The sequence below is a fragment of the Chelonoidis abingdonii genome, chromosome 17, assembly GCF_003597395.2.
Source record: "Chelonoidis abingdonii isolate Lonesome George chromosome 17, CheloAbing_2.0, whole genome shotgun sequence".
NCBI lineage: Eukaryota > Metazoa > Chordata > Testudines > Testudinidae > Chelonoidis > Chelonoidis abingdonii.
Window position 1 is genome coordinate 38,361,106 of NC_133785.1, and position 26,638 is coordinate 38,387,743.

The window sequence follows — 26,638 nt, forward strand, 5'->3', positions numbered from 1 at the left end:
TTATAGGAGAAGTGGTTTAAATTTTCAAAATTGCTTAGTGGTTCTGAATGCCTTGATTTGTGGGTGCCCAACTTTATACAACTTAGAAACAACTGGTTTCCGAAGTGTTGAGGACCAACAAGCTAAAATGGGCCCCAAAACCATCATCACTTTTTTGAAAATTTAGTCTATAAATGTTTTTCAGTCAAGCAGCTGTGACTATAAAGGTCAAAGTTGGAATGATCTGTCTCACTCTCACTTTATTTAAAGCCAGATGATATAGTTTGATTTACAAAATATTTATACAATTTAACATCAACTCCACTACTTGCAGTACTATTTGACAGAGTTATCTTTTCTTGAATATTTATAGAGTGCTCTAAACAGGGCTGGCTCCAGGCCACAGCGCGCCAAGCGTGCGCTTGGGGCAGCACGCCGCGGGGGGCGCTCTGCTGGTTGCTGGGAGGGCGGCAGGCAGCTCCGGTGGAGCTGCTGCAGGCATTTCTGCGGACGGTACGCTGGTCCCGCGGCTCCGGTGGACCTCCTGCAGACACGCCTGCGGCAGCTCCACCGGAGCTGCGGGCCCATCCGACCCTCCACAGAAATGCCTGCAGCAGCTCTACCGGAACCACGGGACCAGCTGACCGTCCGCAGAAACGCCTGCAGGAGGTCCACCGGAGCCGCGGGACCGGTGAGTGGCAGAGCACCCCCCGCAGCGTGCCGCCGTGCTTGGGGCGGCAAAATTGCTAGATCCGGCCCTGGCTCTAAAGATTAGAGCACAGACTGTGAATCATGAGTTCTGGGTTCTAATCCTGCCGCTCACTCTCCTCATAAGCTTAAGCAAATCATTCTTTGCCTCCATTTCCCACATTTATACGATGGGGGTGATTATTTCTTACCTGCCAAGGAGGTTGGAAGGCTTAATTCACTAAGTGTTGTGAAAAATACTTTGAGTGCCCTGGATGAGGGTTGCCATAGAAACACCAATAGGTGGTGAGACATGTAACTAACTGACCAGTATAATTCAGATTTGAGGTTACTGATTTTTGTATCTTGAGGTTACTAATTTTTCCTGTTCTAATTCACTTAAATATGTCAGATAACTGAATTTCTGAAGTATTAACAAAATGTATTTAAAACTATCTATTTAGCGCTCCCATCCTGTGGGGACTGACCCATAGGGGAAGGAAAGTTCCCCAGCAATGGTGGCTTGTCACTACCCAAACTTGATCCCATTCCCTGTCTTTGGGTTTGTACTCAAGTAAATGTTCTCAGACATTTGCAAATGATTTTTCCTTAAACAGCAGATGAGTCCCATGGTGCTGCTTCCTCCCTTGTTCCTTTTAAGCAAAGTAGGATCAGAAGGAAAGCATTGTGGGTGTACATCTGTGAGGAACCAATTGCAAGTGCCTGCCATAAGGTCACAGCAGGAAATAATTTGAGAATTTTAGCTTGGACAGACACTGATGACTGATTACAGTAGGGAAATGCCTTCAATGAGTATATATGGAAGTTTTAATTTTTCTGCTAAAGTTGCTGGGCCAAATTATCCTGGTGTAAATCAATGTAGCTTCCCGATTTGGCCCTGTACTTTTAAAATCATTTAACAAGAGTTGAGGCTAAGAGGAGAGATTTGAGCGATTACTGGTAATTTGTACGGAGATTCCCCAGGTAGTTCACAGAAATCCATTTAATAAAATAATTATGCAAACCAAATATATGAAATGCTGTACTGGGAGTCAAACTTAAACCCTTGCTCTTTTTAAGACAAAGGCTCTTCTTCGGTGTTTGAGATACCAATGTCACTTTGTTTGGATGACGGGGTATAATGCACAAGTTCAATAGTTTCACATTACTGAAGGGCCCACTCTTTTTGATTAAGCATGTTCGGTCAAGGTTTATTAAATCTGGTAAATACTTTTAAGCTCTTGGCTATAAGCTTTGATAATGTTTTACTGTCAAGGTTAGTAAGTGAAACAGGGTGGCATGGTGCTGGGAACAAAAGTGCCTTAGCTTTTTCTAGAATGATTGAGGATTAGGGAGGGCCTTAAAACACTTAATCTGCTGAGCAATTTAAGTAATTTTGGCTCCTCTGGAATTGTAGTCAGCCAGGTAGATTACGCATCTTTCAGGAACTCTCAGGCGGGAAAATGTTTCAGTGCTTGCTTGTTTCCCCATTTGTCCCTTTATACTAACCACCTCAGTTACAACTATGTACCATGGAGTTGACATGTCTAAATGTGGTCCATGGTCAAAAGAGCATGTGTTTCAGGTCTGCTGAGAGCTTAAGTACTTGGTCCTGCTTAACTGTCAGTTGCTAAACTTCGTTAAAAGAAAGCTCAAAATGTATTAAAATACCTTCCTAACATTACACTCCCATATGCAAATTACACTTCCAAATTAATGTATTTTTATTTCAATAGTATCTAGGAACTCCAATCAGGATTTGAGCTCAATTGTGCTAGGCACTGTACAAGCACACAAAAAGGCAATCCCTGACCTGTAGAACTTGCAGTCCAAACAAACAAGGCAGATGAAGACAAAGAAAGGAGAGCAACCGAGGTAGTGGGGGGCAAAGAACATGTTAGTTCTGCTATTTTTTTTGAAACTCTGAAATTGGATATCTTTTGAGAATCCAAGAGCTGCTTAAGGATCCAGAAACACGTCTAAATCATGAATATATTGGACTAAAAGTTGGCAACTTTCTCTGATGGTAAGGGGAGCTCGAGAATTCAGCATCCCATATGGCATCAGCAACCTCTAACCTGCATTCCTCCACTGTGACAGCAAGAACCTAAGGGAAAGGAACTTAAAGCCCAACTTCCCCATCTGCCCTGCAACATGCACAAAATTACATGTTTTTGCTCATCATTTCATATTGTGTTAAAAACAAAGAATGATTTAGCTTCTGTCACTGCCAGTGTATGCTTTTGATTGCTGATTCTCAGTACCCAACAAGGGTTCTTGCTTGGGGTCCTGCTCATCCCAAGGCTGGCCCTGCATGTTAAACTACTTGTTTTAAGATGTATAACTGCTTTATACTATAGTTTGTGTCTGTGTTATAATGAGCCTAAAAGAGTCCTATTGTGATTCAAGGGAGAAAAATACAAGAACATGAGACACTTTTGCAACAGAAGTCCATTCTCTCCCTCGTGCCATCTTCTTTTAAGCATTATCTTCATCCAACCTCGCTGCCCCTCCATCACCAGGCTAAAATTGACTTTGTCTCTGAATTACATCTGTGTCAGTTCAATGACACATTCTATGTGTTTATTATTATAAATATGAAACAGATTTGCATGAGTCCCTGGTCTTGATTAAATTTTCTAATATTTAGATTAGTTCTAATTTCTTTTTTTTAACCTTTTACTAATGTGTAAAATATCTGTCTCAACTTTATCAGTCCCTGTAATCATTTGGGGAACTTCTCAGGTCACAAAGAGGTCGTCTGCTTTATAACAAAATAGGTCTGATTCTCAAGACTTGATTTCTCTTTGCTTTTCTCTGCTACAATTTCTCAAAACAATAGTATCCTCCTTGTGGAACAGTGGTCAGAAACACACAGATAACTCTAGATGGGATCTAAAAAAATAAATCAAAAGTAATATTTATCAGCTTTTTGTTTTCCATGCTATCCCTCTTCCAGTACTGTGCAATGCAGTATCTTGCCTTTACCTTATGCCATTTCGGCGCGTTAAAATCGAAAGCTCAGAGTTCGATATATCGCGTCTCGTCTAGACGGGGATATATCGAACCCAGAGCGCGCTTACATCGATTCCGGAACTCCACCAAAACAAACGGAGTTCCGGATTCGACATGGCGAGCCGCGCACATCGATTCGGCGCGGTGAAGACGGGTGAGTAACTCGATTTTAGATATTCGATTTCAGCTACGCTATTCTCGTAGCTGAAATTGCGTATCTAAAATCGATTTTCACACGTCGTGTAGATGGGTAAGACACATTTTTGTATCCATGCTGAACCATTTAACTGGCTAATGTGATTGGAGCATGTGTCTCCTTTGTTAGAGTCTAGCTGTAAGGAACCTTGCCAGTGGTAATTTCTGTATTCTGTTATAAAGAGCAAAAGGAAGATGAGGTAGTAGGGTTTAAGAAAAGAGACTATGGATTTACAAACAGCAGCCATTTGTGGATTTGTTTCTATATTTGCAGAGATTACAAAGTTTACATTTTCATTTCCACTGTTCTCAATATAAAAGGCCTGAGGAATGGATTACTGTAGTATTTTGCTGCATTGTTTTTTACATTGGGTTATCTTGAATGTTAATTGCATGGAAGCATTAACTGCTTTAAAAAATAAAATCTATTACGGTTGAATCTGAACCAAATTTATCACCTGGCCTAAAGGGGCTAAGACCAGATGAAGAGATGCAAGCTGGTCTTTTCTAGCAGGCTTGCATTATATTTCAAGTTCATTTGAAGCCAGAAAATTCATTTTAAATGAATTCCTTTTCAAGGTGGTAATAGAATAACATGCGGTACAAATCTGACATCTAACTCAATGTGAAAGTGAATGTGACAGACAGAAGGGCTGGATCCATAAAAGTAGTTGCTTTCATGAGATTCACACTTTATAGCCTCCAGGTACAGAAGCAGGAAAATAAATGGCAGGATAGATACTTTCCCATTGTTAATGAGGCACACTGAGTCTGGGGTACAAGGCCATTTCTGTTTCATGCAGCTAGAAAAGTAGAGTGATGATTGGCAATGAATATCTAGCCCTCCTTTTGCACATGTAAGATCTTCCCCTAAGTTGACGCCATTCTTTTTCATCTCCAGCTTTCTCCCTTATGTCTATGCTCTCCGATGCATCTTTTGTACCTTTTCTCATCTGCCTGAATAGCCGCTTGTGCTGTGTTCTGTCTCTCTTCTCTTCTTTTCCTTCTGTTATAAGTTTGGTAAGGCTGACTTGACAAGAACGAGAAAGAAGGGATTGGTGGCATCCGATATGGTGTTATCCCAGAATGTGACTGGAGTGACAAACAAAGCTGCATAACCTTACCGAACTGCTCTCCAGGGGCTCTGACCGACACTGGGGCCAGCACAGATTAACCCAGGGAATCGGGGACCTGTGCAAACTACCTGAGCAGATCTCTGGACAGGGTACAATTTGGGCCTTACGTTGTATAAAAACTTAACCCCAATGTCAACTTTTCAATATCAGGAGAATAACATTCTTTATCATCATTTTATGTCAAATTAATTTGTCTAAAATTCTCTTGCAGCATATTATAGAAAAGATGCTGCCCATTGGAATTAGAGAGGGCCAGTGAGGATGATCAAAGAACTTTCTTCTAGGTAGGAGGCATCTGTTTGTGGCATGTACTCAAAGTCTGATTTCAGCAATGTAATTAACTCTTGGGTGTGATGAGAAGAGATGTGAATGCCACACTTGTGCAATCTCCTAGCTTGCTTCGCTGATTTACATTCATACTTGGTTTGCACATTCAATCTAGGAGCATCTGTTGAGATCTTTGCTTTATCTTTTTTGAATGATTTTTAAAAAAAAACACCAGAAAACAGACAGAACCAACCCCACCCTCTTTCCCCCGCAACAATAACCAAAAACAGATTCAGCAAAATGCAAATAAATAGAGGCAAATGAGATTTTTGGATGGCAAATAAAGGGTTTTATTTTGTTTTTGTGCAGTGGGTCCTAAAGCTTTCAATGGTACCTCAGGTGTGTTGTGTAATACGTACTCTGCAGCATTTTCCAAGAACTGATTTCAAAATGTCTTTGTGATTAGCAAACGGTCTCAGTGGAGAGTGCCTTTTCCAGTTGGTAATAAAACTACTGCAGCACTCCCAGGGAGAATCAGTTTTATGAAAGAGACAATTGTGGGTGAAGTGCGTCTATTGTTTCTGGCACCTACCCCCCTGTCTAGATGCAATATGTAAGAATAAACGTTTCAAGGCAAAGCAATTTAGTTAATTTGCTGTTCGGTCATATTGCACTTCTAAATGTTCACATCTTCTTGGGATTTATACTCCTTTTAGAGCATTGTTTTGTTCCTTTGCCTTTGATTTTTATTTTTTTTAAGAGAACTACAAAGGCAAAATCAGTGATGTTTCATAGATCCTTTATACTTGTATATTGTTAGAGTAAAGTGTGTCTCAAACATGTCGTCTGTCATGAGGTTGAACAGTAAATACACAGAGATGCTTGATTTGTTACTCATATTGATAACTGTCTCCTGAATAGCCAGAAAAACTTTATCATAAATGATCCTGTCAATTTTGTAAAATAAAAACTTAACCTAGTATTGAAATGATGTTCAGTTGATCTCTTTATGAACCTTTTTGAAGAATCAGCACCTTGGCATTTTACACTGTTAGGGCAGTTTAGGCAAGGATTGTTGTTTTTTACAGTGGTGACCATAAAAATGTCTGCCCAGAGGAGTATTTGAAGTACTATATTTGCTGCTTATTTTATACTTAGGGGAATAGTAGATGTTAAGGATAGGAGACAATAGTATTTGGGGATCTCAGTAAGTACTCCTTGTCAAGCACTGGTAAATGAGGACTATTTACTGGTGGCCACTGGATTTTATATTATTTGAAATATAAAATGTATATTTTTAAATGCTTAGCAAAGTCCTTCCATATAGTTGTCTCACATGTTCATGTGCGCACTCTGTTTCTCCCCCCGCACCCCCCAATCTGCAGAAGTGAAAGTAAGCCAGTCCTGTCCGGCGTACTGGCAAGAGCCAGTATACCGTGCCGGACTGGACCAGCTTCTGCAGTGATGATTTAAAGGGCCCAGGGCTCCAGCCTCTTCAGGGGAGCCCCGAGCCCTTTAAATTGCCGCTGGGCTCCCGCAGTGATTTAAAGGGCCGAGAGCTCTGTGGCGACCAGAGCCCTGGGTCCTTTAATTCACTCCAGAGCCCTGGGGCTCCCAGCCACCTCCGCAGCTGGTAGTTCTGGGGTGATTTAAAGGCCTTGGGACTCCCAGCCACAGTCGGTGCCCCAGGGCCTTTCAATCTTGAAAGGCCCTGCCTCTTCCAGTTGAGGCCCCACCCCTGCTCAGGACTCTGGTGTACTGGTAAGTCCTTTAAGTTACTTTCACTCTGCACATCTGAAAATAGAGATGATGCTTTACTGTCTACGTAAGTTGCTTTAGGATATATAAATGAAAAGTGCTATGTAAGAGCTAAGTGGGATGATGTGTAATTTTATATTGTGTACAAATGTGCCCATATTTATTTATATTATACCCATACATGTGTGCATATAATATGTCCCTCACCCCTGTATTTTAGCACCAGTGGGGATTGTATGGCATTTGTGATATTGCCAGCACAGTATGTGCTGAAGTATAATAGCAGAGTGGGTTGGATGAGATGATGCCACAGCCATACAACATTCGTAAGGATGACAACATAAAGTTGTCAAGGTAACGCAGCAAGAGGCAGTCCTGGGATTCTTTTGGGACTGAGGCTGAGAGGAATAAGTTGGAGACAGACCACAGCTGAGGGACATTGAACATAGTTACTGTTTGAGAAAACTCATTCTCAAGAGAAAAGACTCTGACTCAACTGGAGCTTTAGAATGGAAAAAACAGAGAGGAGACCTACTCCTGAATGATAAAACTAGGAGGGGTGTCTAGTGCAAAAGAGCAGCCCGAACTAAGAGAAGTAAATATATTTGTTCCATTATTTAGATAGAATTAAGAAAAGTTTGTATCTTTGTGTATTTGCTAGTAACTTTATATTTTCTGGTATGCTGGTACGTTAGGTTTTCCACCCGACATCTTTCCTCTCATTCCTCCTATTGTGCTATTAGTGTTGCATGTTTACTGCAAGACAAACCCAAGAAAGAAACCAACAGGACTCCACTGGCCATCACATACAGCCCCCAGCTAAAACCCCTCCAACGCATCATCAGGGATCTACAACCCATCCTGGACAATGATCCCACACTTTCACAGGTCTTGGGTGGCAGGCCAATCCTTGCCCACAGACAACCTGCCAACCTGAAACGTATTCTCACCAGCAACTGCACACCGTACCATAGTAACTCTAGCTCAGGAACCAATCCATGCAACAAACCTCGATGCCAACTCTGCCCACATATCTACACCAGCGACACCATCATAGGACCTAACCAGATCAGCCATACCATCACTGGTTCATTCACCTGCACGTCCACCAATGTAATATACGCCATCATATGCCAGCAATGCCCCTCTGCTATGTACATCGGCCAAACTGGACAGTCACTACGGAAAAGGATAAATGGACACAAATCAGATATCAGGAATGGCAATATACAAAAACCTGTAGGAGAGCACTTCAACCTCCCTGGCCACACTATAGCAGACCTTAAGGTGGCCATCCTGCAGCAAAAAAACTTCAGGACCAGACTTCAAAGAGAAACTGCTGAGCTTCAGTTCATCTGCAAATTTGACACCATCAGCTCTGGACTAAACAAAGACTGTGAATGGCTTGCCAATTACAGAACCAGTTTCTCCTCCCTTGGTTTTCACACCTCTACTGCTAGAACAGGGCCTCATCCTCCCTGATTGAACTAACCTCGTTATCTCTAGCTTGCTTGCTAGCATATATATACCTGCCCCTGGAAATTTCCACTACCTGTGTCTGACGAAGTGGGTATTCACCCACGAAAGCTCACGCTCCAAAACCTCTGTTAGTCTATAAGGTGCCACAGGATTCTCTGCTGCTTTCATGTTTACAAACACATTCTTCCTTTGTCTCCCCTGCCCATGTGCCTTGCTACATTTAGTGAAAAGGGCATAAATAGTCTGTATCTGATCACTCTTCAAATCCTGTGATGATTAAATACATAGAGCCATAGAGGACCAGATCATCTTTTCTGACCCCTGTAATACGGTATTTTCATTCTGCCCTGAACACATTCAGAAAAGGTGAATGGTGTCAGAGTTCCTTGTCACAGTAACCAGTTAAGGAATTACCTTATTACAGATGGGTTTCACTAATAAGAACTTACCGGTGACAGCTTTGCTCAAAGTATTTTCTATTACCAAAACTAATGTGAAGAGAGCTTTGATGCACACGGGAGTCTTCTTTTGATGGAAACATTTGAACAGGTGTGTTTGAACATTCCCTTGCTAAATCAAGAAGAGTAGCTGTATGTTCTGTATCTCAAGGATGCTTACATGTCTATGGGGATACATCCTGGACACAGAATAATACAAAGAAGAAGCAGGGACATTGATGTGACTGTTCTAAAGTGTTTCTTTTGGGACTAACATCTGTTCTGTGTGATGTGTCTGAAATGTTTAGCAGCTGTTGTGGTTTACCCAAAGTGTGTAGGAATGGTGGATTTTTTTGCTAATTGGATGATTGGTTGATGAAGGACATCAAAGCAAATAGCACACTCACCCAGCTGTCCTAGTGCTGAAGCCAGATAGCACCTACCTTTATTTTCTTTTATTTGTTTAGATTTTTAAAATGCAGCCATATTTGTAACTCTGAGCATGATAAAGGGCAACTGGCTACAGCTAAACCTGGGCATGGTGGAGCTGGTTTTGGTATATGTGGGAAACATTTTGAAGAACTAGCTAGCACTCTATCACCACTTCAGTCTGTCTACCCTGTAATCATCGAGATAGCAAATAGTTCTGGGGTTCTTCTGGACATGCCTTGCTACTAGATACTGAAGGAGCAATAATGGCTAGAAATTCTTTCTTCGGCTGATAGATAGCCAGAAGTCTGCACCCGGTCCTGACCAGTATATTCCAGGCTACAGTGATCCATTCACTGGTGACCTCTAGGCTTGACTACTTCAGCACACTGTACCTGGGAATGAAAATGGATGCATGGGTGGCTTGTACAAGCTTGCCAATTCAACTTCTTACGGTGCAGGCAGCATATTAACCCTAAACTCTTGCTACATATTGAATACCTAGTCAAGCTAAAGGTTTATCTTCAAAGCCTTCATTGGATTAGCTCAGGCTAACTTATCATAACTTCCCAGGCTACTTCATGATCTCCATCTCCCATTGTAGCTATGTTTCTTTGGACCAATGGAACTGTCCGTTGGTTGGAGGCAGAATTTCTAGGCAGTTGTGGATCCGAACAATGAGAATACCCAAGACCTTCACCACTTGCAGAATGGAATGTAAAAGCTATTGCTTTGCCGTACCTTTCCCAGAGGGATAGTATTTATGACAAACATCTCACTGAGGCTGTAGCGGTAAGGGGCGAAAAAGAGAGAGCGCGAGATTCTTGTGTGTATGGCTTAGAATTTGTAAGGGACATAGAAACCATGGTGATAAGAACTGTGTAAATACTCAGTTATGTAGATCAATGTGATGGTTAAAAATAATTTATATGAATTAGTTTTGCCATTTACTTACATGAGTGAAACCCTGTTAAGATTGTGTATAAAAAGGAATGGATCTTTGATTGGGGTCAATGATTTGGGTGAAAAGTCTGTTGGAAATTACTGGAATGTTTAAAAGAAACAGGCTGATCTGCTTAATCCTGACTTCTCTTAAATTTTCTTTCCTGAGAGTTAATTGAGATGTCTTTTCACCTTCACTGCCAAAACCAGAGAGTTTTCACACAGGTCAGAGGGATTGAATTGCAAACCCACAGTATCACTATTGCCCTTTGGAATTTTTGGCCTTATGGTCTCTCATAGGTGAGTCTGTAAACGCACACAATTAGCACACAATAAGCTTAGTTTACTCAGCAGGAGGTGATGTGTGTACGGTACAATACAAGCTGGAAATGCTACTACTCCTCTTTGCGGTCATATTGTGTGGTGTCAGACTGCACTGTGCACTTGAAGAGGAGAGCTTGCCACCACTTTCATTTTGTGAGGGCAGGGGGAGAGAATAGGAGTGAAGGAACTGGAGAAGTTGGCTCTATGTGCTGCATAGTCCTGCTTGGTGAAGCCAGACATAACTGTGCGGAGGTAGGGAGGGAAGACTGCAAAGTAATGAATGGTTTCCAAATAGCAGAGATGGTTTTGGGAGGAAACACTGACATTTTAAGAACAAAACTTACCCCTCCCTCCAGTATTGTTTTTGGAACACAAATGTTCAGGGAGAATGAACAGAACCCACAGAGTGAACTAATTCTGCTTGAGGTGAGGATGCAAGTTCAAAGGCAGAGCTCTTGTGCTGTTTGAATTTCAGATGAGATAAAGGCAGCAGCCTCCTCAGTGTTGCAGTGCGAAAGCTTACATGGCTCCTTGAGAAAAGCAATTTATTTTAGATTATGGCACAACAACTATCATTTAAACTGCTAGGGATTGTAACTGAACTCAGAACCCACCTCTCCCTGAACTCTGGGGGCAGTAATAAGTTTACCCAAGCTTGTTCTAAGTAATAGCTATGCCAAACCTTAAAGACAGAAGTGGGAGTTGATGCTAACTCGTTGTACAGCTTCTGTACTGGGGGCCTTATAAAAGGTAGCTTGTACAAAATTTAGTTGGGTTAAATGTATGTACGTGAGTATTTTAATGGCTGCAGGTTTTGTCTATGCTGTTGGTTTCTAACAATAGCTGCAAGAGGTGGAAGCAATTTGGATGAAACTAGAAAAATACAATTATAGTTGGAGAACTTTTGCATAATTCAATTGATATGAAGGTACAATGTGTCTTTGCAAATAATTAAACACAATGGGCCAGATCCTCAGCTGTCGTAAATTTGGTGTAGCTCCATTGAAGTCAATGATCTGCTGATTCTGATTATTATTAATTGACAAAGAGGAAGAGGTGGTACCCATACAGCCTAGGCATTCTGTACTTCCATTATGTCATAACGGAGCTTTAATTGTTTCATGGGAAGAATAATGTGTTGTTTCTTCACAGTTCTTGGCTCCTAGTTGTAAATGAGATCTATTAGTAAGATTCCTCTTTCCTATGATGGCATGAATTTTCAAATGGAAACATCCATTTAAAACAGTAAATCGAATAAATAGTAAAGTTTTGATTTCAGTAAAATGTCAGTTTTGTTTTAAATCTTTATCTTTCATCCCTTTCATTGGAAGCCTCAAAAGCAATCAAAGTCTCTCTGACAGGTTTATATGGAGTAGTGATGCTACTTCACAGGTAACAGAAAACTCCAAGGCTATACATATGCATATCGAGTGATAAAAATACAAGCTGATAAAATATTAGACATTTTGTTGTAGTTTATTTTATGTAGCTACATCTGCAGTGTCTTGTTTGGTAAACCCGAATAGCCTGAGCACATTTATTTTCATCTTCATAGCACAAATAGAAGTTATTCTTTTTCTGTTCCCGTTTTTTTGCTTAAAGCCGAGCTAATAGATAAACTCCGTAATTGCATCTGTTGGTTTATTACTGGACATGTTTCAATAAATTTTCAAATAGTGTTTTATAGAGCTGGTCAGAATTTTCCACAAAACCAAAATGTTGAGTAGAAATATAAGGATTTTGATGACATTTTCATTAAGAAATTTTCTTCGGTCTGAGGGAGGAAAAGAAGGACTCAAACACTTGATAGCCTGGTGGTTAGGGAATTGACTTGAGTCACGAGAGATCCCTCCTCTGTCTGATTTTGGAGTGGGATGACACTCTGCTCTGAATCAGGCAGAGTAAGGACTTGAACTTGGGTTTCCCACATCCTATGCTAGTGCCCTAACCAGGAGGATATAGTCCAGGGGTAGGCAACCTATAGCACATGTGCCGAAGAGGGCATGTGAACTGATTTTCAATGGCACTCACACTCCCTGGGTCCTGGCCTCTGGTCTGGAGGGCTCTGCATTTTAATTTAATTTTAAATGAAGCTTCTTAAACATTTTAAAAACCTTATTTACTTTACATACAACAATAGTTTAGTTATATATTATAGACTTATAGAAAGAGACCTTCTAAAAATGTTAAAATGTATTACTGGCACGCAAAACCTTACATTAGAGTGAATAAATGAAGAATTGGCACAGCACTTCTGAAAGGTTGCCAATCCCTGATATAGTCTCCCTCCAGCATGTGAAAAATTTCAAAAGGTCTTATTTTGTTCCTATATGTAAAACACATTTCAGAACATCAAAATGTTTTGTGAAATGGAATTGCTGTTTCCTGGCCAGCTCTACTACTTTAGAAATGGATTCAGACCACATTTGGAGCTTGATCCAAAGCCCATTGAAGTTGATGAAAAGACTCCAATTAACTTCAGTGAGCCTTGGATCAGGTTCTTATTTCCAGACCATCCCATTCATCTCACTGGGGTGGCAGAGGTCCAACAGAACTTGATCATTAGTGTGACAGTGTAGGGCTGGCAAAGGTTAGGGACTATGTAAACTGAAAACTATCTACATTGCTGTTCCGGAGAACGATAAATAAATGGTTAGTTAGGGGCGGGGTACCCTGCTTCTGGATTTTTATAATAGAATTGCCTGTGGCTTAATTATATTTTATTTGTATTGTTATATGTCCAGAAATGCGAAAAGACAACAGAAGATACTTTTGTTAAAATAGCCGTTCACAAAGCCTAATGCATAACGTTATCATCACTGTGAGTAGAGCCTCTTGACTTGACTTGGGCTGAGGGAATAACAGGGAGTAAGAACTCCCCTTATGTCCCTGCATTTTCCACCTGAACTCTGGGACGGGGCACCCAGAAGTAAGCAGGTGCAGTATGCCTGATGACTTCCCTTGCTTCCCATGGGAAGGTGGGTGGTTAGAATTGGTGCCGTGGCTTCATCCCCTGCTCCCCGGCTGGCCAGCGTAGTGTGCCATCAGCACCCCTACAGCCCAGTTCCACGTTACTTCCACTGCCAGATGGATGCAGGGGAGGAACTACAAGTCACAGGCTATATGATTAACAATGCTTCCTATGACGTCTACTTTGGTGGTGCAGCTTACATACCATGCCTTGCTCAGTGCTGGGCCTAGAGTCAACATTTCCAGCCCTTGGATGCATTGCAACCTCTAGCAGATCTACTGTTTTTGGATTCTCTGAGTTAATCTGACCCTAATTTAAAAAGTCAAGGAACCCAGAATTGCCCATGCCTCTTAATTTTAAGTACAGTTTGACGATGAATCAGGATGAAATCTCTCTCTGTGTAGGAAAACTAATAACTCTTTGCCATTTTAAAAAGTGCACACAAGGTCTTAGCGTTCAGCTTGTCAGGGGATATTGGGCTTTTTAACTAAGTTAGCAGTCAATGCTTAAAAACTTCTTGCTTGAGAGAACTTAAGACACTGCATGTTATTCCGTAAAATAAAGCTGATCTATCCCCCAAAATGCCATTTAATCTCCATACACAGCTTGCACTTGACAAGTCAACCTATTGCAGTGCTTAGAAAAACTCTGTTAAAATATCAAGGTAAATTTAATGGATTTGTTTAGAATGAGCTGGGTATTTTGTTCTCCATTTCCCCTGGAAGTTGATAACTTTCTCCCGTCTCTATTTTGCCTTTTCCTCAGCAGGGAGAGGTAGAGTTCTGGCTGCCCTTTCAAACACTGCCAGGAAGTCTGTTTCAGTTACAGTAGTTGGCTGGGGGATGAGCTGGATGCTTTGCCTCACTCCCTAATCTAAATTGTGCTTCCGGTTTTCCTGGTCTAGGAGGTCTCTGTGTGTTGACAGGTGACATTAAATGCTGCAATTTAGTGAAAAAATAAAAGTGGAGTTTGACTTACTCTGATACAAATAAGTTTAGCGCCAGTTAAAACCAAGCACAGACAATACGGTCAAAGTAATCTGATGTAGTGAATAACCTAATGGACACTGTTGTTTCAAGATAGTTTCCTTCCTTAACACATTAAAAATGTGTATGCATTTTAAAATGAACTGCACGTGTATGGAGAGCTTTGGGTAGGCAATTTTTAATTAATTAAATAAAATAAGGGGATATTCTGACATGTATTATTGTAATGGTGAAGTACCGGACCTGCCAGGTCTCAGGGACGTGCCAGGTCTCAAGGCTACTTTGTGCTTTTTTGTATGATCCACCATATTATTTCTAGGGCAACAAAACCATGTGGATTTCTTTTAATTACCTTTGTCAGAATATAGGAATCGTCACACTGGAGCACACTAGTGCATCATCTGGTCCCCAGTCTTGTCTCCAAACACAGTTTGTACCAGTGCTTCAGAAGGAGGTGTTAAAACCCAGTTAAGTGATAACCTACCTTTAAGGGAAGGTTTTAAAAATGATTCATTTAATCTGCAGTTTGGCAGATCACTTCTGAAAGATCAACTGTGAGAAAAGTAGCATACCAGGTAAAGGGAACAGAAACATATAAAGAAAGCTGGCCCAAAGACAAGCAAAGAGTAAGTGGAAGGAAAACGTACTGAAGCCCCCTTCATATGTAGTGTGGAAAAAGAGCTGCTACTGTTACAGAAGAGAGAACAGTCTCCTCCCATTTTATAGCTACACATGACTGCATGCAGGGAAGAACACTTCCCTCTTAACACTTCAGCACTAAAAAACAAATACATGGTAGTACCTATGATTAACCGCTGGTTTGCTGGGCATGAAACCACCACCAGAGTTCAAAACTTCCCATTCCTACCCAAAGGGAAATTTTTAACACTGGTGGTGGATATTGGGCTGTGTAAAGGTGTCAGCCCAAAGGAGACCAGCAGCCTGGGAGGTGGAATACTGACATACAGAGCCAGTCGAATTTTCTGTTGGACTCTAGATCAGGGAGCCTTGGGATGATCCTATCCTTTGGGTGTGAAGACTTTGTAAGAAATTCAATGTCTGTTAATTCTGCTTGTGAGGTTTATGATGGCCAGTGATGACAGTGCTGCATTCCCCAGTAAAGAAGTGATTTTCTATTCACTGCCTAGGTCAGTACTAGGAGGGAGTTGGGCCCATTGTAAGTGCTGGCAGGTGGAGGGTTTAAGGTATTGTTGCTTTTTGTTCTAGTTATTTCTGTTCATCCTTATTCCTAATCTTCTGTTTGTTGGATCTAATAAAGTTCCCTGTTCCTATTTTGCTACTTTGGGGATTGAGATGCTCATTTTATTCCTTGCGCATTGTGTATGTTGTTTGGTAGTAAATATTTTCCCAAGGGACAGTATCCCTGGTGTTGCAGGCACTGGAGGGGGCCTCCTTGGGTGAAGGCATCAAGTGCCAGGATCCAGAACTCCGGATCCGAGGTGAGAGGGGAGAAGCCACTCCAAGCAGCAAGCAATAGGGAGACCACGAATGCCTGCCTCAGGGCTGGGGTTACACCTGTATTACTATCCAGGCAGTGAAAATATTGGGAAATAGATGGAGACAGAATTAATGAAATCCTTACTAGCATGAGAACAGAAAAAACAAATGAAAAAGTAAACATAGAACCTTTTTATTTCTATTTCTTCTTTCTTTCTCTTAAAGCTCATGCATTTTAGTGTGTAATATCCAGAAATCTGCGTGTCTCTCCCCATCCCCAAGCTCCTTACTCCTCATAGTCTTGTCACAGCTTAAGGAAGGAGTGATTTTTATTTACAAATCAGAATGAAAGTTTTATTTATATTGCTGACTCTGCACAGCTATTCTTGAAAAGACGTAACCACTCTAGTCTTCGGAGTAGCTATAAATGCCTTTTCTGTAATGAAAACAGAACATACAGAAAAAGAGGGGATTAGTGACAGCAGAGATAACTCCCATCATTTTTTACTTATTTCTTAAGCCCTCCTGTGATACTCTGAATCGAAAAGACTGCCCTAGGTGAAAATATTCAGCATGTTGGATTATTATGCTCTGCATTTAGCAAGCTTGTCAAATGTGGAAATTTTAATAGTACCTGAGAAAACAATTAGTGAATGTTTCCCTATATAGTTTAGGCAAGAAAGCTAATTCAATTTTGGGGATAGACTTGCATGACATGCTCATATATGCCTGTGTGAGCACTAGTGATTATGGGAGAGGTTGGCTTTCGTGAATGTATAAACACTTGTACAAGTGATTATTATTTGCACCAGTATTTGTTTAAGTGGTGAGCACCTGCTCTCTGAAACTCACACCCTTTAATGTGTTTCATCTTACATAACCAAGAAAGGAAAGCACTCAAAATCAGTAGTCATCTTTGTAAATTTTTCTCTTTCTGAAAGTCCAGTGGGGCTGAAAGGCAGTCTGTCAATAGAATTACACAATGCTTTAAAGCAGTTTTTTAGCAGCCTACATAGGAGAAGTTGTAGGAGAGATGTAAGAAATCCCCAGAAATCAAACTGTATTAGCTGAAGAAAAGCAAAATAGAGAAGGTTTCTATACACATAGTAGGAAGGTAGGATCACTTCTAAAAAGGAAAGACAAAATGAGAAATCAGAAGTGAGTGAACCCCTTGATCTGTTTCCCAGAATTCACTAAGTACAAGATGAGGGAGGCAAATGAGGCTGTGAAGGAGTTAACATTCAATAAAGAAAGAGTGAATGAATAAAGAACAGAGGTCCAAACTCTACCCTGATGGAAAACCACTGATACCACTGGAGAGAGGATTTCAGTGGACATGCACCCAGATAAACTTGGCCCAGAACAGAAATCTGCAGCATGAGATACTTGGTCCTGAGTGTACTGAATGAGGGAGTCTCGGATTTTCAGTAAAATCTTGGGAAACAGTAGAGATGCTCCAGGTAAATAGGCTAGTGCCGTTCCACCCTTTACATTGAACAGGCAGGACAACTGGGATAATGACAGGTCAATGAGCCTGCCTCATATTGCAGATAAAATAGTAGAAAACATAGTAAGAGAATCGATTTGTAGAAATATGTAGTGATGGGGCTTATTGAGTAGCAGTCAACACAGATTTACAAAATACAGATCATGTCAAAGTAACCTGAAGCCTTTTCCAATACAGTAACAGATTGGATGGAGAAGGCAAATTCAGCGTACATAATATATCTGGGGTTTAGCAAGCCCCTTGACATAGAACCTCATAGGAAGCTTAACAGTAATGTTGATAATAACACATTGGTTAATAGACAGGAAACATTGCATTGTTATCATGATTATGTCAGAATAGGGGTATATATACAAAAATCTTATGCTCCACAAAGTGAGACTGAAGGAAGTACAGTACATGTATTCTTTTTTTCTAAATAGCATAAGGGAGAGGGAAGGAAAGTGTGCCTGTAAAAAAGGGGAGGAGTGGAGGTACAGCAATGTCACTGGGGTGTCTGACCATCTTCTCTATGAGCAGAGGATGAGACCCATGCCTGAAAAGTCCTGTTCTGATGTAGTTTTCAGAGGGATGATTGGGTGAACAGATAACTGTTGCCTGAAGGTCCAGCTGTAAAAGACCGTATGTGGACCAGACATGCCATGTTTCATTCAGCTCTTGACAGCAGTTTTCACTAGTGCATAAGAACCTGAAAGATTTGACTCTGGGTCATGTTTTTTAAATGGATGCTAAAGTTAGTCTCCCAAGTTGGTAGTTGGGCACTTAAAAATAAATTTCAATTTTCAAAAGTGTTGAGTATCTGGTAGTCCTTAGTGAAGTCAATGGGAATCAGTCTGGGCTTATCGCTGGAAAGATTATCTGCCTTCTGGGTTAAAGGAAGTGTGACAGTCTAATGGACACAAGTATTTGCTTTATTACCAATGAGACATTTTATTCTTCAAAACAAAAGGAGGTGGAGGAATCAGACACATATGGCTAGGATTGAAAAGAAATGATGTGCCTGCCTAATACACTGGAACAGGGTTCAAGAGCAGTTCATCCTTGTAAAGTTACTGCCCCTGTTGTCCTGCCAAGGGGAGCCACATAAATGCCAGTAGTATAAATTAAAAGGACGCCAACTTGAAATCAAATCAGTTTAAAAAAAAAAAAAGGAGGTGTTAGAAATAGGGTTAGGGTCTCTACCCGCCTCTCAATTTTTGCACCAGTTTTTGTGGTTTGACAACATTTTTCAATTTTTTTAAAATGGTTTTCACTCCTGTGTTGTGGTATGAAAGACTCAGACAAACAAGATAATTAGGTCGCTCATGGTAGCATACAGACACTTCAGGAAGGATTGAGAGCCTATTTGGCTAGGCACTGTATAAACATGATCTGTTTGCAGGATCAGAGTCATGCAAGTGCTTACCTTTGAACTTGTGAATAGTCCCATTGCAAAGGAAAGCTGAATGTTCCCAGTCCTGGAAACAACATGCATGCAAGCACTTTTATTCACGCCAGTAGTGCTGCTGCAGTCAATAGGACTAGACACACAAAAAGTAGAGTAACTCCCTCAATATGATTTTACTTATGTACTGTGACAATTGTCACAAAAGTGGTGAAGTCAACACTGACCGTCAGCCCTCTTGTCCTCACGGACATCTTACCACCATCCTGCCTAAGAGAAGCAGCAATAATATGAAAATACAACCGTATAATAGTGAACCCAGATTTGCTTAAGCAGCAGAGAATCCTGTGGCACCTTATAGACTTAACAGACGTTTTGGAGCGTGAGCTTTCGTGGGTGAATACCCACTTCGTCAGACACAGGTTAAGGTCTGCTATAGTGTGGCCAGGGAGGTTGAAGTGCTCTCCTACAGGTTTTTGTAATATTGCCATTCCTGATATCTGATTTGTGTCCATTTATCCTTTTCCGTAGTGACTGTCCAGTTTGGCCGATGTACATAGCAGAGGGGCATTGCTGGCATATGATGGCGTATATTACATGGTGGACGTGCAAAGTGAATGAACCAGTGATGGTATGGCTGATCTGGTTAGGTCCTGTGATGGTGTCGCTGGTGTAGATATGTGGCAGAGTTGGCATCGAGGTTTGTTGCATGGATTGGTTCCTGAGCTAGAGTTACTATGGTACGGTGTTGCAGTTGCTGGTGAGAACCTACGTTTCAGGTTGGCAGGTTGTCTGTGGGCAAGGGATTGGCCGCCACCCAAGACCCGCTGTGAAAGTGTGGGATCATTGTCAGGATGGGTTGTAGATTCCCTGATGATGCGTGAAGAGCTGGGGCTGGTGTGATGGCAGAGTCTGTTGTTTCTTTCCTACGTCGCAGGACGTGTACCAGAAACTCCTTTGCAGGGACAAACCCAAGAAAGAAACCAACAGGACTCCACTGGCCATCACATGACAGCCCCAGCTTAAAACCCCTCCAACGCATCATCAGGGGCATCTACAACCCATCCTGGACAATGATCCCACACTTTCACAGCCGTCTTGTGTGCTGCAGGCCAATCCTCGCCCACAGACAACTGCCAACCTGAAAACGTCTTCTCACCAGCAACTGCACACCGCTTACCATAGTAACTCTAGCCTCAGGAAACCAATCCATGCAACAAACCTCGATGCCAACTCTGCCCACATATCTACACCAGCGACACCATCACAGGACCTAACCAGATCAGCCACACCATCACCGGTTCATTCACCTGCACGTCCACCAATGTAATATACGCCATCAATATGCCAGCAATGCCCCTCTGCTATGTACATCGGCCAAACTGGACAGTCACTACGGAAAAGGAATAAATGGACACAAATCAGATATCAGGAATGGCAAATATACAAAAACCTGTAGGAGAGCACTTCAACCTCCCTGGCCACACTTATAGCAGACCTTAAGGTGGCCATCCTGCAGCAAAAAAACTTCAGGACCAGACTTCAAAGAGAAACTGCTGAGCTTCAGTTCATTTCTGCGAAAATTTGACACACATCAGCTCTGGACTAAACAAAGACTGTGAATGGCTTGCCAATTACAGAACCAGTTCTTCCTCCCTTGGTTTTCACACCTCTACTGCAGAACAGGGCCTCATCTCCCTGATTGAACTAACCTCAGTATATCTTATCTATGCTTGCTAAGCTAGATATATATATACCTACCCCTGGAATTTCCACTACCTGTGGTCTGACAAAGTGTGGTATTTACGAAGTGGGTATTCACCCACGAAAGCTCACGCTCCAAAACGTCTGTTAGTCTATAAGGTGCCACAGGATTCTCTGCTGCTTTTACAGATCCAGACTAACACGGCTACTCCTCTGGTACCAGATTTGCTTGTCTCTGAAGATCTCCAAAACCATCTGAGATGCCATCTTAAGTCCAGGAACCCCTTCTGAGTCAGGGCCAAAGTGTTTAAAACTTGGGGATTGTCACCAAAAGACAGGTGGTGGAGGTTGTGAGAAAACAACTCTTGGGTTGAAATGATTGTATACACTGTCGTCTTATTAGAACTTTGGATTGTCATACAATGTAATTGGCTGAGTTGCAGTTATGTGACTTAGAACAATATTTTGCTGCCTAATTAACAGAAATAGGGTCACATAATCTTGTAATTAAAAACACAGAGGATGACCCTAATGATGAAGTGATCTAGTTGAGAGGATGCTGTCCCATATAGGAGGCACGTACCCTACATCACACCTTCTGAAATATTTGGGCCACATCTGCTTGCTGCTTTTTAGTCATATCGTAGACTAAAAGCAGATAAGCATGATGGTTATGGAGTATTTAGTTCCTCTTCACTAATGTATACAGGATATTAGACACGCATGTTTAAAAAATAAACATCACTTGTACCTCTTATTCTTCTACCATCTTCTGTTTTAAAGAAACATATTCATAATGAGCAATATCAGTAAAGGTGTGTTGTTCATTATATTTGAGTTCTCTTGCAATATATATGACTTGAGTTGGCTGAAATCTTTCAAATATTTTATTCACCAAAAAATGCAATTTTGTGTCAACTGAAACTATTCACAAATTTGGGTCAAATTTGGTGAATAGTTTCAGTTGAAAAAATTGTTTTTCAAAATATTTTGTTTTGTTTCAATGTGTTTTTTTTTAAATTAAATTGTTCAATTTCAAAATTTAATGAGGCTTGTTTTTTTTTTTTTAAAAAAAAAAACCTAGCACTCCCTCTGAAAACTAAACAAACTAAAAAAAAAAAATTTTGCGTCAAATTTAATGTTTTTTTTTAAATTTTTGGCTCAGCTACCCAACTCAAAAATCAAGTATTCACTCAGCTCTCTGCATCACATTTACTTCACTTCCAAAACTCCAGGAGGTTGAAACCTACCTATGTAAGTATCAAGATATGTTGGGGGCAGAGGTAAAATTGTTCTCACAAACAGAGCTTAAAAATGGCACCACAAACCAGGCACAATGTTCATGAGAGTAAAAAAAAAAAAAAATAAATTAAATTTAGAATGGACATGAAATAGAAACTGAGAAAATTCACTTACATTAATCAAATCTGTAAGTTCTCGTTACTGGAGCACTCCTTTTGTTTCAATTTTTAAAGAGTTTATTAAAACAGAAGGTCTGTTTCTTCTCTCACACCGGTTTTACATTCACTTAACTCCATTGAAGTGAATAGAGCTACTTACGTACACCGCAGTAATGAGAGAAGAAATCGGCCCTAATGCTAAAGTTGTCAGGATATAGTAAACAACTGTTGCTTCCTGGGTAAAAAAGTAGTCTGCAGTAGGTAATCGCCTCTGTTTGCGGCCGTTAGCATTCTGTTCCCCTGCTGGTAACTATCAGCCACCTTGGGGTCAATAGTTTTCCCACATGAAGTGGGGGCCAAAAGAAATTATCCTCTCTGTTATACCCAGATGTGCTCATCTGAAACATCTGGGTATAACAGAGAGGATAATTTAGCCTGTTGGGTTTAATCAGCATTCTCATACAAAAATACATCCAAGTTATATTAAAAATAAATTAAAGGCTGAATCGTCCACTGTGTTGGATGTTTTGGCCTGGTCCTGCACAGCACTCAAGCATGTGGTTCACAGTAAGAACAGAGTAGTCCCAATGACTTTCCATGGAACTACTCATATGTTTAAAGTTAAGCATGTGCTTGACTGCCAGAAGCTGGGCCTGGTTGACAGGAGATGGATCACTTGATATTGCTGTGTTCTGTCCATTCCCTCTGAAGCATCTGCCACTGGCCACAGTCAGAAGACAGGATATTGGGCCAGATGGACCATTGGTCTGACCCAGTGAGGCCATCTGTATCTTCTTAAGAACTATGCTGGATTGGGACTAGCATTCTCTGTACCTCGCAGAATCAAGTCCTAAGAAAACACAAGAGTAAGAAACGATCCTAACTGTATGCACAACCCCCCCCCCCCCATTTTATTGTTCGTCTTCCTTAGGGATTCAGATGGACATGTTAAAAATATATTTGAGAATGGGATATTACCAACTTGTACAGACATGAACAACTATCTGTTTTTCAGTAGAGGTGAATCCAACTAGGCTGCACTTCTGCTTGTACTACCTTGTGTATAGTATAGTGCCTTCCATCCCAAAGCCTTTTGATACTTTACAAACTGATCCTGACCTTTCATGCCTTGTGCCATAAAACTTGCTAGATTGAGGCCTTCAGCAATAACATCCTTGAGACTAAAATGCAGCCCTTTCTGCAGTAGATTTTGGAGCTACATAGGAAAAACAGCGACAATGCACAACAGTTTAGCTCAGTAAATGAACAAAAACATCATTTTTAATTGAGATTGAAACCGTGTGAGCAGAGTTTAGTCAATTCTATGAACAGTATAGATACAATAATGAAAGGAGTTCCATCTGCAATTCTATATTTTTTCTTGGTACAAGAAGCCAAAACACATTTCACCCTGTTTTTACAAGGATGTTTGAATCCAGATGTTTTGCTGAGAATTAGTACTGACAACTTTATAAGAACAAATAGAAAAGTGTTTACAAGAAACATTTTAAACTAATTAGAATGGAAAGCAGTTCCTAGATCTGACACAGAAAAGTGGCCTGCTGAACTTTTTTTTTTCTTTTCCCATTTATCAAAGAGATTTTTCATCATATTGCACATCTGCTGCTTTCAGAAAAATTCTGGCAAGAGTAGTCAGCGTCACCATGAGAAAAAGCCTTAGATGTTTCCCCAGGATAGGAAAAAGCCGACCCCTATCAATTTCCATTTCTCAGACAGAGTGATGCCTTTAACACTCTGTAATGAAAGTTTTTATATGTGAGAGGGATTACCAACATCAGCCTCTTATTGTCCTTTGAAGTGCACAGAAATATTACAGTAGAAGTTATTAAAGAATAAATTGTGGGAGCCAAATAGCCCCACCAGCTCAGTTTGTCATTTTGCCCTTAGCTGTTTTAGGTCATGGTGAATTCCTCCTTTCAGTGGGGTTATTCAGTTTCTGCTAGCTTTTTGTGTGCATTTGTAACCTCTTTTTGTTTTGATCTGCTGTCATTTAGTAACTATTTATATTACATCCATCACCATAAACTGGTAGTAATTAAAAACAAAACACCAGTAGCAATCCTGTGTATCAGAGAGCTCAGTGCAGTGAAAGTAAACCTGCTAAATCTTTAAACCGTTTAAATACAAGGAGATGATTTGCAGAAAGACCCTGTATTTCTCAGCTTTCCAGTGAACTGTAAATAGCATGAACACCACTGCAGATCTAAATCTTTTCCTGGCAGCTGTTGTTTGTCTCCAGAGAGGATTTGCTGTGATTCGTGGTTAAATTATACATAAGAAAGCCAGAAAATGCATAGATTTTGGCAGGTGCATTTCCCTTGCCTGACTAATTAAGTTCAAAAATTTTGCACTTGTAGGCAGAAGGTTTGTTAGGGATCGCTCAACTTTCCCCACATACTGGGAAGAATGTATACAGCATTAGTTTCTCTGACATCCTCTTCACAATAGGTCTGGATGTAGACTAGGGTTGCCAACTTTCTAATTGCACAAAATCCTTGCCCTGCCCCAGCTCTCCGCTGCCCTGAGGCCCCACCCCTGCCCCACCTCTTCAAAGGCCCTGCCCTCACTCACTCCATCCCCCCTCCCTCCGTCTCCCGCACCCTCACTCACTTTCACTGGGCTGGGGCAGGGTGCAGAAGGGGGTGTGGGCTCCTGGGTGGGTCCAGAAATGAGGGGTTCAGGGTGTAGTAGGGGGCTCCAGACTGGGGCAGTGTTTTGGGGTGTGAGTGAGGGCTCTGGCTAGGGGTGTGGGCTCTGTGCAGTGTGACCAGGGATGAGGAGTTTGGGGTACAGGAAGGTGCTCTGGACTGGGGCTGAGGGGTTCAGAATGTGGAATGGGGCTCTGGGCTGGGGCAGGGGATGAGGGCTCTGGCTGCAGTGACAGGCTTTGGGGTGGGGCTGGGTATGAGGGGTTTAGGGTGCAGGAGGGGGGTCCAAGCTGGGGCCGAGGGGTTTGGAGTGCAGGAGGGGACTCAGGACTCTGACAAGGGGTTGAGGTGTAGGAAGGCATGAGGGGTGCAGGCTCTGGGAGGGAGTTTGGGTGCAGGAGGGGGCTCAGGGCTGGGACAGGGGTTGGGGTGCGGGAGGGGGTGAGGGGTGTGGGCTACGACTGGGTAGTGCTTACCTTGGGTGGCTCTCAGAAGTGTCCAGCATGTCTCTTTGGCTCCTAAGCGTAGGGATAGCCAGGTGGCTCCATGAGCTGCCTCTGCCTGAAGGCACCACCCCCACAGCGCACAATGGCCAATGGGAGCTGCGGAGTTGGCATTCAGGGTGGGGCAGTGCATGGAGAACCCGGCTGCCCCTGTGCCTAGGAGCCAGACATGCCAGCCACTTCCCGGAGCCGTGTGGAGCCAGAGCACATAGGGAGCCTGCCTTAGCCCCGCTGTGCTGCTGAGCCACTGACCGGACTTTTAGCAGCCTATTAAAATCTCCTGGCTTGCTTTCACTAGTCACCGGGAGATTGATGCCGATTCCAGTAGACTCAGGCCCATCCAGGAGGGTTGGTAACCCTAACATAGACACAGAAGGATATCGACATTTATATTGTGTGTTTCAATAATTTTGCTTGTGTGCATTCGTGAATCAAGGTCTTAACTTTATTTTGTCCCTTAATGAAAAAGCATTATCAAAACACACAGAATCAGTGTTTAGTCATGGGCATCAGATCTGAGGTTTGGAATCAGAGACCATCTCTGGAGTGGTGTGAGGGGGAGAGGTGGTGACAGGAGGTAGCCATCTTTGGCCTGCATTCAAATGTGTAAGTGATTTCCTGGATAGAGACCTATACTGGTTACCTCTGCCCTCCCTTACTTTTTGGTTCCCTCTAAGATAGGTCTGAACCCAAATCTCAGATCTGATATCCCTGAATTTTCAGATCTGGAGCTGAATCTTGCTGGGCTCTCCTTTTGTTGGATGTAACTTCCCTTCCTGATTTGAGTGAGCGTGATGCATTCTTAAATTTTTCTCTCTAAGACAACACAGTAAGATCCAATTTCAGCCCTGTCATATGGGGCTGGAAATCCTAGTCTCCTGTAGGCATTAGTATACATAATAAGACTGACGTGTAACCTATATACTGATCATAGTGTTTTGTGTTCCTCTTAACTGCTGAATCCTAAAAGAATCTGTAGCATTTCTGGAACAAGTCAGTGCTTCCTCCTGTGCCACTAATTATTGTGATGCTAGGACACTGTATTTTAATATTGTTTAAACATTTGGCATACTTTTTAAACAAACAAGCAAAGATATGTTATCCTTTGGTAACTGTCTAAACTACTGCCAATTATGCAAGTATAGTCATTGAGATAAAGTTCATATTGATTGGGAAGTCTCAGAGAAGATGCAGTGTCTATTCAGAATTGTGGGCTCAATGAAGAATCCCAAGAGAAGTTTTGCTAAGATTTTCTTGTTGTTGTAAATGAGGTAGCATGGGGGCAGTGGATAGGGCACTAATGGGGATTCAAGAGACCTGGATTCTGCCTTTAGCTCTGTCACAGATCCACTCTGTGACCTTGAGTAAGTCACTTCATCATCCTGTGTTTCCATTTTTGCTCCTACTT

The 26,638-nt window shown here is 41.6% G+C and overlaps 1 protein-coding gene across 6 annotated transcripts in view; it reads left to right on the forward strand.

Moving 5' to 3' along the window:
• Positions 1–26,638, forward strand: part of FHIT (fragile histidine triad diadenosine triphosphatase) — a 1,173,656-nt gene that overhangs the window by 404,983 nt on the left and 742,035 nt on the right. The window contains exon 1 of one of the 6 annotated variants that reach the window (XM_075073111.1): positions 5,230–5,296. The exons of the other annotated variants lie outside the window; for them this stretch is intronic. The gene's annotated coding sequence lies outside the window, so the exon portion shown is untranslated. Of the gene's footprint in view, positions 1–5,229; positions 5,297–26,638 lie in introns of those variants that run through there. 6 annotated transcript variants of the gene reach the window in all.